The 6,655-nt window shown below is 40.4% G+C and overlaps 1 protein-coding gene across 1 annotated transcript in view; it reads right to left on the minus strand.

Annotated features, from left to right (window-relative positions):
* The window catches only part of zdhhc7 (zinc finger DHHC-type palmitoyltransferase 7), a 13,968-nt gene extending 13,677 nt beyond the window's left edge, over positions 1 to 291 (minus strand). The window contains exon 1 of the mRNA XM_035682340.1: positions 138 to 291. The gene's annotated coding sequence lies outside the window, so the exon portion shown is untranslated. The remainder of the gene's footprint in view (positions 1 to 137) is intronic.
* Positions 292 to 6,655: the final 6,364 nt, after the last annotated feature.

The following is a 6,655-nucleotide window of genomic DNA, read 5'->3' on the forward strand; positions in this document are numbered from 1 at the left end:
CACACACACACACACACGGATGGCAGATCTCGCTTGCTAACTAGCCACTTACAGAAGCTAACAGCTAGCATGCTAACACTGTATGCGGGCGACGAGTGCAAAGACAGAGCCTCCTGAGTGACAGCTATGTTACATACCTTACTATTCCTGATTTCCGTTGTTGGGAACTCCTTCTTAATACATTGTGATGTCCCGTTTCAGCTCAGCTCCAGCCCTAACACAGCCGTGCCCGCAGCAGCAGCAACACACCGCTGTAACAGCGGGCTGACAGTGACCACTGACCAGTAACGACGGAGCTTCCGGGGTTCGCCTCGGGTTTCTCCGTCACCGTTCGTCAATGTCCGGAGACGGATATTTGCTTAAACAGTGTCACCTTGTGGATTTTGACAGAATTGCAACTACAAAACTGTGACAATCTCAGCTCTCCACTCGCGGGTGCTATTTGCTAAATGCAATGCACGGTCCTCTCCGAATAAACGCGGAGAAACTGAAATTGAAATACAGCAGGTTTAATGTATAACTGTCATTATTAAGATAACCTACCGTTTGTAGTTGGGCAGTTGTGAAATGTTCCTGAGAATGCATGCGATGCTTGTTTATGATGCCATAAGGTAGGTCAGTTTATGTATGTGTGTATGCATACATGTATGGCTATATGTATGTATATGCCTATGCAGACACTGTGGCCTATGTATGTGTGCATGGATGTATTTTCTGCTCTCTTCCATGTAGGCAAACAAGTCTCAACCTTTTTATCAACTACAGAATTGTAACTGGTTGTCTCAAAGTATTGGTTTCATCTTTTGAATTATGCATCCCGACGTATTGCATTAAGGGCCCTCCAGTGTTTTTAAATATACTTAAATGACTTGTAGTTGTAGTTTTCTGGATGTATTTTCTGATGCTTCATTTTCATAGGGTATCATCAAACACTAACTTCACCCTTCACAGTGAACATCAGATCTGCCTGAAATTCTATCACTGTTAAGGTTGCATGGAAACTTTTTAAATCAATCTGCACTTGAACTGCTCCAGCGCTCCAACCTTGATAAGGTGAAGCAGATAAAGGGATGAATATTTTACAGTGCTCTGGCTTGCTCTATCTGAACAGTCTCTCTCAAAAGCTCAAACTCACTGAATCCTCTTGACATACAGTGACCATAACCTTGAACTTCACCAAAACCCAAGTTCAGCAAAGCCAAACACTGTCCTGCTGTTGAGGCGTAAACTTCCATGCATGTGACACTGCTGGACCAGTCACGTCAGGCATTTTTGGGATTGACAGCTGACAAAAAACACATGGTGTGACTAAGTGAAATATTTAGCTTGTCCTGACTGAGGTCTCTTGTGGTCAGCTGGGGACAGATGCCCACTTGTGGCAGCGTGTCTCCAGTAGGGAGCAGCATGACCTTTCCTGGCAGCAGTCTCTGAGGTCACGTGTTTCCCAAGAGTGGATTATAAAGCCAAGACAAAGCAGCTTGTCCCTTCTCTGCCCTGTGTCTGCAGCTGCGCAGTGAAAGCTCAGGGCTTCTGCCCTGTCCCATTCTGGTTCAGAGCCGATATCAGCTGTCTGTTTTAGAGGGAGGGAGAGAAAAAATACCCAGCAATCCTCTAAAGCAGCTTAAAGGCTGAATCAGGGGACTGAAGCCCTTTCCATTTGCAGAACTGCTTCTCTCTATCTCTCTCTCTCTCTCTCTCTCTCCATTATAAGCATCTGACTGACTGCCAAAAGAGCAGCCCCAGTGGCTACATGTAAACTTTCTACTGCTATCCTCCTAAGGGCTCTCCCCACATGATATACATCCCCAAAATATCTCCTGTGTAGATGTACTAGAATAGACATTAGAGACTCTGAATAGCAACTGAGACAAGCAGGGGTATTTGATTTTAACTCTTGATGTAATCAGGAGTCTTGTATCCGATTAAATAATGAATGCTAAGTGCTCATGTAACAAATAAAATCTCCTGGCAGGGGCCTTGGGCTCCCATGTGCATTATTATTTTGGTGCATTCCCTCCCACCCTTTGTTGACATGCTGGCTTTTGGAGTGAAATGAAGTGAAGCAAAGTGGAGTGGAGAGCAGAGTGGTTTGGAGCAAGTGTGTGATGTGACTGTAGCTAGTCCCCTCATCAGTGTGTGTCTGTGTGTGTGTGTGTGTGTGCGCGTGGGTGTGTGTGTCATAAAAGGGGAAAAGAAGACAAGGGCTTTGCTTACATCAGAGGGGATGAAAGGAGGAGAGAGAAAATACATTTGGAGAATAGTTCATGACAGGATAGCACAACTCCAGACTAATGTTAGCATCATTAGCACAGAAATTTGTCTGTCAGCGGAGACTGCCTTATTTTCATTTGGCCTGGGAACAAAGCCACAGCTGAGCAGTCTCACATGTTGGCTGTCTCCCAGATACACCAGAATTAAGAGAGATGAAGATGTTATGGGTTTTTAAAGAATGTTTTAGCATAACCCATTGACAGTGTAACACCTCAACAAAACACTTCATTTTCATATGATGCATTATAATAAAATCTAATCTAAACCTCTGGTATTGTCTATTGTGTAACACTCATGTCAGATTCATTCTAGATAGTCACACAGAGACGATCAATTAGTTGTTATTTGTACTTGAAGATGTTATGAACGTGTGTAATGTTTGGGAGGAATACAGGCAGTTAAGACACTATTAAAATAATGTTATTAGATTAGATTAGCCTGTATTGTCTCCCTTAGGAGACACTGTGCATTAGAGAACACCGTTGACAAAGTAGGGCATATCAAATATACATATACACATATACAATGAAAAGCTCGATATCACTTATATTTTTCTGTTAAATATGAAAATACCTCCCACAGTCGGTTAGCTTAGTTTATTACAAAGACTTTAAACGAGGGGAATTGGCTAAGGTAACATATCCACCTAACGCCTTTAGGTTTTTTACTAATTAAGTTTTTGTATGGATGCAAGATGCAACATCATCTTTAATTCATGCAAAAACTAAAGAGTAAAATCAGCACTGTGGTTCTCCCATGGATGTGTGTCTGGGACTGTCTCTTGGTTGGGAGGGCTTTGATTCAATGTGTTCATTATTGAGCTTTAGAGGTGCTGGTAGGCACCTACTTTTGGACAGAGCCAGGCTTGCTGTTTCCAGTCTTTATGTCTTTTGTTAGCTTTATATTTATCTTACAGATGATCTTATCTAACTCGCAGCAAGAAACCGAATAAGCATATTTCCCAAAATGTAATACTATTCCTCTAAAAAAATAATTAAACTAACTCCTCACACTTGATAAGACCAATTCTATTTCATGCTATAAGACAAAGCACAAGAACTGAGCTGCAATAGGAGATGCCAGAGTGTGGCCTTTTGAGACTTATAACCTGAGGGAAATGTCTTGTTAAAAAGAAAAAGAGAGAAAGCAGAAGAGTCTTCATGCATTCTTAATAAGAAGAATAAGCACCTCGAGAGAAATTGCCTTGGTGTTAATTTAAACACCACGGCCTGGCATCGATTTATCTGTGGTAAAAAGAGAGAGAAGAAGTAAAATAGTTGCAGTTGGATGCAATTTATGTCAATCATAGGATGCTACATGGAATTATTTACTGTATTATATAAAATATATAAATTGATTTAACTAATCTAAAAAAGCTTCCATTAAATTAGAACAAACAAGTGTGCTGAATATATATATATATAAGATTTTCCATTTCCTAAACTAGGTTTGGTGACGCTTTAGGTGAATCCATTAATAATAATAATAATAATAATCATTTTATTCGCTCTTCATACCACCCAAGGTACTTACCAGGTAACCACATCAACTCACATATAAAATACAAATACAGTCCCAGACACACATCCATGGGAGAACCATATAGTATATCGTATTAATATGGTCTATTTAATCAAGATACATTTAAAAAAAACAAATTCAAATTAGGGTCAAGATGATTCTTTGTGTTCCTCTTTTCTCTATTTGTAAAGGCATTACAGTACAATATTTTAAAATCTGTATAAATGCAATTGCCAGTGGCATTGAGTGTAAACATCACATGATCAGGTAGCTTTAAAAGACCAATTCTGCCAATTCATATTCCACCTGACGGGGGCTATACATTACCATCTGTCTGTAAATATCCATGGAAAATGTATGCATGCAAACTGTCAGACAGACAAACGTGACAAGGAAATGGCAAAACAGTGTCAGATGACACAGACCCGGCCGTGATGGAATGGCCTCTAACCTAGCACAGGGCTTATCTCTGCTGCATCCACCTTCGCCTCGCCCACACAAATCCAAGCCTTTTAGAGGGGATTTTCTGAGAAGGAAAATCCGTTGGCTTTTTCGAAACTGCAAGAATAAAACAGATGAGGGCCAAGACCTTTTGCTCTCCAGGCTATCAGCTCTCCTTGTGTGTTTGGTTGCAGTGTGCACACAAACATGTTTAAGTACAATGAGCTATGTGATTAAGTAACAACAGCTCAATAGCATTAAAGGTAACTAATGCACCTCTCTCATTATCTATAGAAAGCTCCTACAGTGTGTTGTCGTGGTGGAGTTGAATGTCTTTTGAGAGGCTAGTGACATCTTTTTCATCCACTCAGTGATTCCTCCTTTCACTGAAGGTATGAATTACATTGAGGCTTTGATGAGAGGATCCAATGGACAAACAAGTACCTCCTTAACACACACACACACACACATACACACACACACATCAGCAGCAGACTATATTTGTTTTAATTTAACATGTTTTTATTAAAGATAACAAAATGGAGAGTGATGGGAAAGGTGAGAAACAGAAAACAGACAGACCACAACAGAAAATGGTTGATGGTTGAACCTGCAACATTCAATAAATAAATTGTAGTTTATGTATCATAGCTTGTTAGGCTGACATTATTCCCTAAACATATTGCTTTTCACTCTTGCTGAACCTCCCTTGGGTTCTCCGGAGTTTGCCTTGATGTGATAGGATTAGAGCTAAGCCTTGACCCAGCAGATGCCATGGAGCCTTTTGGATCATCTCAGTTTAGCATGGAAAAAGTACTATATACTGTGGCATGCCAGGAAGCCTTACTCCACTCTCCTATTAAAATGTATGTTCATCCTTTAGTGGCAACCCATTTATTACAACTCCTGGTAAAGGAAATCTATCCTTTTAAAACTAGCAGCTAGTCCTTGCCACCTCTCTGCCTGAAAGACAGGTAAAAGTTTGGCATTTTGGGAAATATGCTTATTGGCAGAGAAGATATTTACCATTTCTGTCTGTCCATTAAATATAAGGCTACAGCCAGTAGCCATGTAGCTTAGCATAGCTTAGCACAAAGATCGAAAACAATGCAAAACAGGTAGCCTGCACAGAAAATTGTCGTTTTTACTCTGTGGTTTTTTTATCTAGAATAAACTAGCAAGATAGTTTGACACAGCCAAGCTACTTGTTTCCCCCTATCTCCAGTTTGTAGGCTAAGTTAAGCTAACAGGCTGCAGATTTTTGTGCACACACATGCACACCCAAACACACACACACACAAACCCACCCTTCCTGAGTGCTGCATCACATTTGCCAAGATCAATGCAAAGTTTATATGAGGGCTTTTAAGGTAAGCTTAGCTTTCCTTTTCATAGGGACTCGAGAGAGGAGCATTATTGTGTCTCTGTACGGGTGTGTGTGTGTGTGGGTGTGTTAGTGATGGTTCAGTGGAGATCCTCCTAAGTCTGGACCTTGGTGGAGTTGAGGCGTGACTCACGGTTTACCCCGCTGCTGCATGCCGCGCTGTGTAAGAGACCACATAGTGGATGAGGTCCATCAATAATTCAACAAAGACAGACTTCCTCTCTCTCTCCCTCTCCCCTCTGTGTTCTGCCTCTGTTTCTAACTGACTGAATCTTCCTCATACTTCCACAAACAGCCTCCATCTCCGGGCTCCCTCACACGCCTGTATCTCTGCTAGCCTTCCAAACCACTTACTACAAGCTGCAGCATGCTTTCAAATCTAAATCTGAGGCCTACCCAAGTAATCTTTGGCTTTTAAGAGATTTTTTCTACACTAGTAACAAGACATCAAGTTAGCGTTCTGTGATCATGTAAGATTAGGGCTACACAGAGTGCTAATCCTGTTCTGGACACTTTATATCAGATGTGGGAATCACTAAGTAAGATGTCAAACTTGGAGGAGTCAAAAGAGGAGTGTTTAAGAGGATTTTAGGAGATCATATTTTGACCACACAGTGGCTTAGTGGTTAGCGGTTACTCGCAGCAAGAAGGCACGAAACCTCACTGACTGAGGCCTTTATAAGAGTGATTTCTTTGTTTTACATTATTTCTATCCATTTTCCAAAAGCATATAGTGGCTTTATTTTCAATTTTATGTGATTCTTCCTTCTTTCTAGGCTGTCATTGATGACTTGACACTTCTATTAGTGAACATCAAGTTTGGATTTATTTTTTTAAAATTAACATTGTTGGTTTGATTAAAATTATCAACTTCATATCAGTCTTATTACATTATCCGAACCAGTATAATGTTAAATTTTTAAAACATGCAAATAGACTAGTATGATATCTTAATGCAACATCAGAACCAATGTACGAATTTGTTCAGTATATGCTCTTTTTCCACTGAAAACTGTCTTACAGGTAGTACAAATCTGA

This window comes from Morone saxatilis, unplaced genomic scaffold (genome assembly GCF_004916995.1).
Source record: "Morone saxatilis isolate NCDOM2014 unplaced genomic scaffold, NCSU_SB_2.0 Contig11, whole genome shotgun sequence".
Classification (NCBI taxonomy): domain Eukaryota; kingdom Metazoa; phylum Chordata; class Actinopteri; family Moronidae; genus Morone; species Morone saxatilis.